Consider the following 12,522-nt stretch of genomic DNA (forward strand, 5'->3'; position numbering starts at 1 on the left):
GGCAATGTGGTGGTCTGAGTCAAAGGAGCAGCATAGTACTCTGGCTGTGGCTGTGCATCAGTGCACTCCATGTCAGAATCTACTTGTAATGGACATGGCCTGTTAAGTGTTTCACTTTCTAAGCCAGGGACGGTATGTGTAAAGAGCTCCATGGAGTGACCCGTTGTGTCGCCTGCTGCATCCTTCTCTCTTGTTGTAGTTTTTGCTGAGGAGGACAAGGAAGCGACTTGTCCCTGACCGTGAACATCCACAAGCGACGCGCTGCTTTTACATTTACCAGTTTCAGAAGAGGAGGCAAAAGAGCTAGAGGCTGAGTCTGCAATGTAAGCCAAAACTTGCTGTTGCTGCTCCGGCTTTAAAAGCGTTTTTCCTACTCCCAGAAAAGAGAGCGTTCGAGGCCTTGTGTAGCCAGACGACGAAACTGGCTCCACAGCTCCAGACTTAGGTGGAATATTTTTATCCCCACGACCACCTGATGCTCCACTACCACTACCATCATTACCAGCTGACAATGAACGCCCACGGCCACGACCTCTTGCACCAGACTTCCTCATTGTTTTAAAAAATTAACCAAAGTAACTTTATTTGTTGCTGTCAAACAACTTACACGGTGAGCTATAACTTCAGTATGATTTCTATATCCCTTAACAGGTTGGTGAGACCACAAGGAAAATCAGGCACAATGTTACACACTCTGTTTTCTGTGGCACAAAATCACAGAGATGACACACTCAAGCACTAATGTCAATATTATTCTCCCACCTAATTTTTTTTTTTTTTTCTCAGGGAGACTTTAGAAACCAAATAAGATAAAATGTTTTTTTCAGGGACAATTTAGAAACCAAATACTAATAAAAAAATAAAATAAAAAAAAAATAGCCTTTCTATGGCCCACAATTAGAGAGAGAGAGGTGGCACACCCAGGAGTCAAGACTGGCACACAAGCTGAAAGGGCAATATTACTCTCCCACTGTTTTTTTATGTTTTTTTTTTTTTTTTCAGGGAGACTTTAGAAACCCAATAATATTAAAAAAAACAAAAAAATAAATAGGCTTTGTATGGGCCACTGAATGAGAGATGGCACACACAGGAGTGGCACACAAGCCCTGACTGAGGCCAATATTTTTCTCCCACTGATTGATGTAGTGTTTTTGTATTGAGGTAGATTTTAGAACACAAATCTAGGAAAAAAATAAATAGGCTTTCTATGGCCCACAATTAGAGAGAGAGAGGTGGCACACCCAGGAGTCAAGACTGGCACACAAGCTGAAAGGGCAATATTACTCTCCCACTATTTTTTTATGTATTTTTTTTTTTTCACGGAGACTTTAGAAACCCAATAATATTAAAAAAAACAAAAAAATAAATAGGCTTTCTATGGCCCACAATTAGAGAGAGAGAGAGGTGGCACACCCAGGAGTCAAGACTGGCACACAAGCTGAAAGGGCAATATTACTCTCCCACTGTTTTTTTATGTATTTTTTTTTTTTTCACGGAGACTTTAGAAACCCAATAATATTAAAAAAAGCAAAAAAATAAATAGGCTTTCTATGGCCCACAATTAGAGAGAGAGAGGTGGCACACCCAGGAGTCAAGACTGGCACACAAGCTGAAAGGGCAATATTACTCTCCCACTGTTTTTTTATGTTTTTTTTTTTTTTCAGGGAGACTTTAGAAACCCAATAATATTAAAAAAAGCAAAAAAATAAATAGGCTTTCTATGGCCCACAATTAGAGAGAGGTGGCACACCCAGGAGTCAAGACTGGCAAACAAGCTGAAAGGGCAATATTACTCTCCCACTGTTTTTTTATGTTTTTTTTTTTTTTTTCAGGGAGACTTTAGAAACCCAATAATATTAAAAAAAACAAAAAAATAAATAGGCTTTGTATGGCCCACTGAATGAGAGATGGCACACACAGGAGTGGCACACAAGCCCTGACTGAGGCCAATATTTTTCTCCCACTGATTGATGTAGTGTTTTTGTGTTGAGGTAGATTTTAGAACACAAATCTAGGAAAAAAATAAATAGGCTTTCTATGGCCCACAATTAGAGAGAGAGAGGTGGCACACCCAGGAGTCAAGACTGGCACACAAGCTGAAAGGGCAATATTACTCTCCCACTGTTTTTTTATGTATTTTTTTTTTTTTTCAGGGAGACTTTAGAAACCAAATAATATTAAAAAAAGCAAAAAAATAAATAGGCTTTCTATGGCCCACAATTAGAGAGAGAGAGGTGGCACACCCAGGAGTCAAGACTGGCACACAAGCTGAAAGGGCAATATTACTCTCCCACTGTTTTTTTATGTATTTTTTTTTTTTTCACGGAGACTTTAGAAACCCAATAATATAAAAAAAAAACAAAAAAATAAATAGGCTTTGTATGGCCCACTGAATGAGAGATGGCACACACAGGAGTGGCACACAAGCCCTGACTGAGGCCAATATTTTTCTCCCACTGATTGATGTAGTGTTTTTGTGTTGAGGTAGATTTTAGAACACAAATCAAGGAAAAAAATAAATAGGCTTTCTATGGCCCACTCAGTGAGAGATGGCACACACAGGGATGGCACTGTAGCAGAAATGCCAATCTTAATCTTCCACAAAAAAAAACAAAAAAAAAAAAACAGGGACTGTTCTACAATTACTATCTCCCTGCAGTAATGTAAGCCAGGTATGGCAGGCAGCAATAGGAGTGGACTGATGCACAAATTAAATAAAAAGTGTGGACAAACAAAAAAGATAGCTGTGCAGAAAGGAAGGAACAAGAGGATATGTGCTTTGAAAAAAGCAGTTGGTTTCCACAGTGGCGTACACAGAGCAATACAGCTATCACGGAGCCTTCTAGGGCAGCCCAATGAGCTACAGCGCTGAGGGAAAAAAAAAAAAAAATAGCTTCCACAGTCCCTGCACACCGAAGGTGGTGTTGGACAGTGGAAATCGCTGCAGCACAAGCGGTTTGGTGGTTAGTGGACCCTGCCTAACGCTATCCCTGCTTCTGACGAAGCGGCAGCAACCTCTCCCTAAGCTCAGATCAGCAGCAGTAAGATGGCGGTCGGCGGGAACGCCCCTTTATAGCCCCTGTGACGCCGCAGACAGCAAGCCAATCACTGCAATGCCCTTCTCTAAGATGGTGGGGACCAGGACCTATGTCATCACGCTGCCCACACTCTGCGTTCACCTTCATTGGCTGAGAAATGGCGCTTTTCGCGTCATTGAAACGCGACTTTGGCGCGAAAGTCGCGTACCGCATGGCCGACAAGCCCAGGGGTCGGATCGGGTTTCATGAGACGCCGACTTAGCCAAAAGTCGGCGACTTTTGAAAATGAACGACCCGTTTCGCTCAACCCTAGTTCTTAATAGTGTGTCTGTATTGGATTTATATAAATCTTACCATAGGAGATGGTTGATTCAAAAATATATAACTTCTTGGAGTTGCGTTCTGTGCCGGATATACATGGTTGATCTCTGGAAACATGGCCGCTTGTGGTGCGCGTGCGCACTGTGATCTATCCGACACTGCGCAATCTCTGGCTGGCGTTATGGTTGATCTCCGTAAACATGGCCGCTGGTGGTGCGTGTGCGCACTGTGATGTACCCGACACTGCGCAATCTCCGGCTGGCGTCTATTAACCATGCAGCGCGTGTGGATATTGGTACCATTGGGTGTTATACCGCCCACATACGCTCGGCATGATGACGCCAACAGACTGCGCATTTTTCATGTGTGGGGTTTCACGGACGCATGCGCCAACCACATTGGCGTGTCTGTGTTCTATAAATAGTGCAGCAGGGACGAGACATCGTTATCACTTCCCCTTTGAGAAAGCGATTATGCGAAACGCGCTTCAGGGGCCGTGGGAAGGTCACTTAGTAGTCCGGACCAACTATGGGTGAGCATACACTTTATCCTGTATATGCAGTCATTGGATGTACTAGACTAGAGTACATCATGGGATAATAGTGCTTAATAGATGGATAGCATTTGCTTGTGATTATTAAAACTTAAGTATCTTGATGTACTCACCCTGGTCATACTGTGGACCAGAGTCCTACCTTTAGTGTATCGGTTGGTTGTTTCCTCTTTTTTGCATGTTGGATTTTTATCTATTTTTCTGTCATGTGTGATCTTGCTTAATGTTTTTATATCTTAATAAAAGTTTATATTTTATTATAATCTTGGTGTTTATATTCCTTTTTGCTGGTTTTCAAATGTTTTATTTGGAGTAGTGCACCTACTTAAGTTTATATACTGTTTTTGATTTTTGGGAGAGCAAAAATTACTGGACATGCTCTTGGCTAGTTGTACAATTGCGTGCCTTTCGATTATTGTGTTTGATTTGACTTTATCCTTTATATACATGCTCAGTAGTGACCAGTGCTGTGGGGTCGTAGATGAGATGAATCTGTGCTGCACTATGTACATGCTCAGTAGTGACCAGTGCTGTGGGGTCGTAGATGAGATGAATCTGTGCTGCACTTTATGTACATGTTCAGTAGTGACCAGTGCTGTGGGGTTGTAGATGAGATGAATCTGTGCTGCACTATGTACATGCTCAGTAGTGACCAGTGCTGTGGGGTCGTAGATGAGATGAATCTGTGCTGCACTTTCTGCACATGCTCAGTAGTGACCAGTGCTGTGGAGTCGTAGATGAGATGAATCTGTGCTGCACTTTACATACATGCTCAGTAGTGACCAGGGCTGTGGAGTTGTAGATGAGATGAGTGGTGCAGCAGCAGCACAGCACAGCACAGCACAGCAGCCTTGCAGCGCTGGAGTCCTGGGTTCAAGCCCCACTAAGGACAACATCTGCAAAGAGTTTGTATGTTCTCTCCGTGTTTGTGTGGGTTTCCTCCGGGTACTCCGGTTTCCTCCCACATTCCAAAGACATGCTGATAGGGAATTTAGATTGTGAGCCCCAACGGGGACAGCGATGATAATGTGTGCAAACTGTAAAGCGCTGCGGAATATGTTAGCGCTATATAAAAATAAAGGTTATTATTATTAATCTGTGCTGCACTTTATATACATGCTCAGTAGTGACCAGTGCTGTGGAGTCGTAGATGAGATGAATCTGTGCTGCACTTTATGTACATGCTTAGTAGTGAGGCAGGGCTGTGGAGTTGTAGATGAGATGAATCTGTGCTGCACTTTATGTACATGCTCAGTAGTGACCAGTGCTGTGGAGTTGTAGATGAGATGAATCTGTGCTGCACTTTATGTACATGCTCAGCAGTGACCAGTACTGTGGAGTCGTAGAGGAGATGAATCTTTGCTGCATTTTATGTACATGCTCAGTAGTGACCAGTGCTGTGGAGTTGTAGTGGAGATGAATCTGTGCTGCACTTTATATACATGCTCAGTAGTGACCAGTGATGTGCGGTCGTAGTTGAGAGGAATCGGTGCTGCACTTTACGTACATGCTCAGTGGTGACCAGTGCTGTGAGGTTGGAGTAGGAGTCAGGGAAATTTGGATTCTCACCCAAAATGCAGGACAAGGTAGGCCATGAAAACTGCTTACATTTGCATCCATTTTTTCCTAATAATTGCTAATAATACCCATATTACAAATCTGCACTATTTTTGGAGAAAGCTGATGCAACAGTAGCCAATTCGTCATCACACATATTTCTCAGAAACTATTTTAAAGGAGAGGAAAAACTCAAAGAATTCCATTTCCCAGCAGTTGTATTTTCGGAGGAACACCAACATTCAAGCTGCCAGGTATGGTAGAAGTGAATGTGGAGATAAATTATTAGGTATGTAATTGGCACTAATGAGGCAATGTGATGGGTAAAAACAGGATGTGCCAAGTTAGGCTGATTTTAGGCCGACAAGCCTACAACCTGCAGTAATCACCGATCAGCCAAACAGCTGCATGACCAGCTCTATCCTCACCTACTGTATTCTCACCCATCCCTTGTAGATTGTGAGCCCTCGCGAGCAGGGTCCTCTCTCCTCCTGTACCAGTTATGACTTGTATTGTTTTAGATTATTGTACTTGTTTTTATTATGTATACCCCTCCTCACATGTAAAGCTCCATGGAATAAATGGCGCTATAACAATAAATAATAATAATATTAATAATTTTCATAACATGTCAATAATCAAATCACAGAACAACTTTAATTTTTGACTGCCACTTTATTTTGAAGGCCATTTTTCATAAAGCCCACGTAGGGGATAATATCCTGTTCACATATAGCACACTCTTCTTTCTATGAGGACGTGGGGGAAGATTGGGCACATCAAGATCATTTTTTGCAGCATGCTCGAAGGTGGTCTTGTTTAATATTATGCATGTGCAAGAGCTTAATAGCACCCTCTACAGGGACTAACTGAAATCTAGGATGTAGCTGGCAAGATAATCTGAGATTTGTTTCTTCTCTGTTAAAGGGAACCTGTCACCCCCAAAATGGAAGGTGAGCTAAGCCCACCGACATCATGGGCTTATCTACAGCATTCTGTAATACTGTAGATAAGCCCCTGATGTAACCTGAAAGATGAGAAAAAGAGGTTAGATTATACTCACCCAGGGGCGGTCTTGCTGCGGTCCTGTCCGATGGGCGTCGCGGTCGGGTCCGGGGCCTCCCATCTTACGATGACGTCCTCTTGGCTTCACGCTGGAGCTCCGGCGCAGGCAAAGTACTGCAGTGCGCAGGCGCTGGGCCTTTCTGACCTTTCCCGGCGCCTGCACACTGCAGTACTTTGCTCTGCCCTCACCAGGGCAGACAAAGTACGCCTGTGCCGGAGCCGCAGCGTGAAGACAAGAAGAGGACGTCATCCTATGAAGATGGGAGGCCCCGGACCGCAACACCCATCGGATCGGACCGCCCCTGGGTGAGTATAATCTAACCTCTTTTTCTCATCTTTCAGGATACATCGGGGGCTTATCTACAGCATTACAGAATGCTGTAGATAAGCCCCTGATGCTGGTGGGCTTAGCTCACCTTCAATTTTGGGGATGACATGTTCCCTTTAAGGTTTCTCCTTGTGGAGAGTGACATGTCAAGCCTGGCATGTCAAAGTGAGGAGACTTAAAAGCCATGCATGCTTCTCTGAGAAACTAAATATGCAAATTGTCTCTTCAGAGAGGAAGAGGACTAGAATTCTAGTGCCACCTACAGGAATCGGCAATCTTAAAAGTCAATATTGACCCTTCAACAAGCCTTACCATATGACTTACTTAGGATAAAAAACAAATCGGAATCTAAGTTTGCAGATACAATGTTTCGGAGTGCTGCCCCTCATCAGTGGAAAGTATGAGTTCTGATTTGGCTAGGTAAAAGGCTGGGACTTGGGTCTAAGAGTAACGTTTATCCTTGTGGAGAGTGACAACCCAAGGCTGGCATGTCAGAGTGTGGATATGGGCATATTCCAAATGAGAATTGTAATTGTATAGGAAAATAAGTTCAGATAAACATCAGATCCCATGAATATTGCCAGCAATATCTCATACCTACAGTAAAGGAAACAATTATTTGATCCCTTGCTGACCCTGCAAGCCTGCCCACTGACAAAGACACAAACAGTCCACAATTTCAAGGGCAGGCCAATTCCAACATTGACAGATAGCATATCAAAATCAAAATCCAGAAAAATCACATTGCATAAATTAATTGATTCTGTGAACAGGAGTCTTTTTTTTTTTTTTATAAAGGTGACTATGTAAAGGTACTGTCACACTCAGTGACGCTGCAGCGATATAGACAACGAGCCGATCGCTGCAGCGTCGCTGTTTAGGTCGCTGGGGAGCTGTCACACAGACAGCTCTCTCCAGCGACCAACGATCAGGGGAACGACTTCGGCATCGTTGAAACTGTCTTCAACGATGCCGAAGTCCCCCTGCAGCACCCGGTACAGTCACCGCTGTGCTCTGCTTTACGGCCGGCGCTGACACAGTCAGTGCAGGCAGCGTCGGACTGGGGTGTCTGGGGCCCACCAGAGGAATGGACTCTAGGGGTCCACCCTACAGCTATATGCAAATATCTGTCATTATAGTGGAGCATCGGCTGTAAAACACCGGCGGCTGCTGCACATCTACCGTGTGCCCCAATAACTGGGATGTATAATTACGGTAGTTTACATTAATGTGGTTCTAGGTAAAACAAGTTATCACTGATCCATGGGCTCCACAGGATAGGTGATCGCTTAGATCCGACCATTAGAAACTGGGGAAGTTTTATCCCTGACAGGACACTTTTATCACTATTTTAAAATGCAGCGGCAGGTGGGATTTCTGACCGCAGCTCCATTCATTCTCTTTGGGGCTTCCAGAAAAAAACAAGTGCAGCCACTGAGGGAATGAATGGATCAGTGATCTAGTCGGACATGCCACTCCAGTCTAATGGGGATGAAAAGTTCCACATTTTGCTGAGTGGATCCAAGCAGTCAGACCCCCACCAATCAATATGTTATCACTTATCCTGTGGAGAGGTGATTACTTTCTTCAACAAGAAACCCCTGTAAGTGCATCTCCGCCGCTGTGTACAAAGCATTAAAACTCTAATGGAAATAAAGAATCTTCTCCTAATTAATATCAGAGAGAACAAATGACTGCCATACACAACACAATCCACTATACCAAGACCAATAATACCACATACAGGAAGAAATACCACCACACCATGACCAGACCACATAGTGACCGAATAATACTACATACAAGGGACAAATACCACCGCACCGTGTCAACACCACATATTACCACCACTTGGTGACCAAATAGCACATACAAGGGACAAATACCACAACACCATTTCCAGACCACATATTACCACCACATAGTGACTGAATACTACAATACTGATCAGAAATAAAAAAAACAAAAAAAAAACACAATACTATCACCATAAGGCTGCTGTCACACTAGCAGTATTTGGTCAGTATTTTACATCAGTATTTGTAAGCCAAAACCAGGAGTGGAACAATTTGAGGAAAAGTATAATAGAAACATGTGCACCACTTCTGCATTTATCACCCACTCCTGGTTTTGGCTTACAAATACTGATTTCCATATATAGTGGGATCTATGCAATAAAGCGATCTCCACTATGGTACTAATATAAAATAAATTTTATTGAACATAATGTTAAAAACACAAATAGGATAAAATTACTACATGTAAGAAAGGTACACAATCCAATAAAAGGGACTATACTGCCATGGGAGATTGCAAGATGGCTCAGGCTGAATGCAGTATATATACAATGAGAAATACCTATGCTATGATATGAGAGTCCATGGATGGAAAGCTGCCTCTATCAGCGATACCTAGCTTAATAATATGGTGTCCTAAATCAGACCCCTCAAAAATACATGGCATATGCTAGAGGTAGTAAAAGGATATTACCTTACTGTTCGCCTGCTGCAATGACCCCGGCGTCCCTCTAGCATATGCCATGTATTTTTGAGGGGTCTGATTTAGGACACCATATTATTAAGCTAGGTATCGTTGATAGAGGCAGCTTTCCATCCATGGACTCTCATATCATAGCATAGGTATTTCTCATTGTATATATACTGCATTCAGCCTGAGCCATCTTGCAATCTCCCATGGCAGTATAGTCCCTTTTATTGGATTGTGTACCTTTCTTACATGTAGTAATTTTATCCTATTTGTGTTTTTAACATTATGTTCAATACAATTTATTTTATATTAGTACCATAGTGGAGATCGCTTTATTGCATAGATCCCACTATATGTGGAAGTTTTGCTGGGTGGTACATATACCCTTCGTTTTGAAGGGATTTGTCTTTGTAAAAACATAGAGCAATTACGTGTGATTACAAATACTGATGTAAAATACTGACCAAATACTGAATGTGTGACGGCAGCCTAAGTGACATTATACACAGGAGATCTGTACTTAGTATGCAGTGTCTGTGTAGAGGTAATACAGAGATCACTGGTGGTATTATACACAGGAGCTCTGTATATAGTGTATAGGTAATACAGTGATCACTGGTGACATTATACACAGGAGCTCTGTATATAGTATACAGTGTATAGTGTCAGTGTATAGGTAACACTGACTCACCAGTGACGTCTCTAGGTGAAGTCCTTCATCTTTCATCCAGCACAGACCGCCATCATTTCTTCCAGCCAGGACTCATTTCTGCAGGAAATAACACAGTTATCTCGAGCTCCACTTGCAGAACACATTACTTAATTTTTCACAACTTCTGCATTACACCACATGAAGAAAAAGAGGCGACATAGTGTCACTCTACACAGTAACAGGACCGCCCCCCCAATTAAAACAGTATACTCAAAAAATAAAATAAATACATCACTGCAGTAATAATATCCCTTAATTAGCCCCTATGGTAATAATATTCCCCACCCTGGCCCCGTTTATCTCATTCCTGGCTCCAGCCATATGTTCTCGCATCCTGCCCTCACGAGTATCCATTCTACCCCATATGATCTCCCCATCCTGCCCCATCTGTCTCCATCGTATCCATCCTGCCCCATGATCCAATACTGCCCCATGTCTTTCATTCTGCCCCGTGTCTCCAATCATGCCCTGTATCTACATTCTGCCCATGCCTCCAGTCCTGCCCTCAGTGTGTCCAGCAATCTACCCCAGTGTGTCCAGCATATTACCCCCAGTGTGTCCAGCAACCTGCCCCAGTATGTCCAGCATATTGCCCCAGTGTCCAGCAATCTGCCCCAGTGTGTCCAGCATTGCCTCCAGACAGTGTATCCAGCAATCTGCCCCAGTATGTCTGGCAATCTGCCCCAGTGTCCAGCAATCTGTCCCAGTATGTCCAGCATTGCCCCCAGACAGTGTGTCCAGGAATCTGCCCCAGTATGTCTGGCAATCTGCCCCAGTGTGTCCGGCAATCTGCCCCAGTGTGTCCGGCAATCTGCCCCAGTGTGTCCAGCATATTACCCCCGTGTGTCCAACAATCTGCCCCCAGTCTGTCCAGCGTTCTGCCCCCAGTCTGTCCAGCGTTCTGCCCCCAGTCTGTCCAGCGTTCTGCCCCCAGTCTGTCCAGCGTTCTGCCCCCAGTCTGTCCAGCGTTCTGCCCCCAGTCTGTCCAGGGTTCTGCCCCCAGTCTGTCCAGCGTTCTGCCCCCAGTCTGTCCAGCGTTCTGCCCCCAGTCTGTCCAGCGTTCTGCCCCCAGTCTGTCCAGCGTTCTGTCCCAGTGTGTCTCCAGCAATCTGCCCCCAGTGGGTGTCCAGCATTCTGCCCCCCCCCCCCTCCAGTGTCCCCCACTGCTCCGGGGGCCGCTCTGGGGGCCCCCCGGCCGCCACCCTCCCACCCTCCTTGAAGACGATACTCACCCTGCTGCCTGCTCCAGCGATGGTCTCGGCGTCTGCTCTGCACTGCATCTTCTTCCTGCTTGTGCTTGTGCGGTCATGTGATACTGATTAAAGTCATGAATATGCGCATATTCATGGCCTTAATGAAGCGGTACCACGTGACCGCACAAGCAGGAAGAAGATGCAGTGCAGAGCAGACGCCGAGACCATCGCTGGAGCAGGGTGAGTATCGTCTTCAAGGAGGGTGGGTGGGGGGCGGCCAGGGGGGCCCCCGGAGCAGTGGGGGCCCCTGGAGCAGTGGGGGCCCTGCCAGCAGGTGTCAGTGCCTGGGCCCACCGGGGGATCCACCGATTCCCCGGTGGGCCAGTCCGAGCCTGAGTGCAGGAAGTTCTCGGCAGCAGCGCGTAACCCTGTGGACGCCGGGGGACGTGACAGACATCAGAAGGTGAGTATGTACTGTTTTGTTTTTTTTTTTTACTTTTACAATGGTAACCAGGGTAAATATTGGGTCACTAAGCGCGGCCCTGCATTTAGTAACCCGATGTTTACCCTGGTTACAAGTGAACACATCGCTGGATCGGTGTCACACACGCCGATACAGCGATGACAGCGGGTGATCAAGCGACGAAATAAAGTTCTGGACTTTCAGCTCCGACCAGCGATATCACAGCGGGATCCAGATCGCTGCTGCGTGTCAAACACAATGAGATCGCTATCCAGGACGCTGCAACGTCACGGATCGTTGTCGTTCTCGCTGCAAAGTCGCTTAGTGTGAAGGTACCTTAACACTGCCACCTGATGAAGATGCAGCTGTTCCGTCAAAACGCGTTGTGGATTTCAATAAACAAAGAAACTTTTAATCCTTTCATTTGTGTCCTGTGCGCCCCCATGTGACGGGAGTATCCTGCAACTCACTGTTTAGGCTAGGTTCACATTGCGTTAATGTGTGCATGCTAACGGACAGCGTTGCACGGTGAAAATGTCGCAATTAACGCCGTGCAACGGGTCCGTTAGCGCACCCATTGACAGCAATGTGAAGTTTCCCTGTAGCGCATCACTAGCGCGTGCCTTTTTCGGCTCGCGCTAGCGATGTGCCGTTATTCTGTGGCGCGCCTTGGACGCTGCTTGCAGTGTCCTCGGCGCGCCTGAGGTCCGTACCCCGCTCTCGCAGATCGGAGATCTGCGAGAGCGGGGACGTTACCGCGACCCCTAATGCGGCCCCTACAAATACATTGCGTTAGCGCAATCTG

This window comes from Ranitomeya variabilis, chromosome 2 (assembly GCF_051348905.1).
Source record: "Ranitomeya variabilis isolate aRanVar5 chromosome 2, aRanVar5.hap1, whole genome shotgun sequence".
NCBI classification, from domain to species: Eukaryota; Metazoa; Chordata; class Amphibia; order Anura; family Dendrobatidae; genus Ranitomeya; species Ranitomeya variabilis.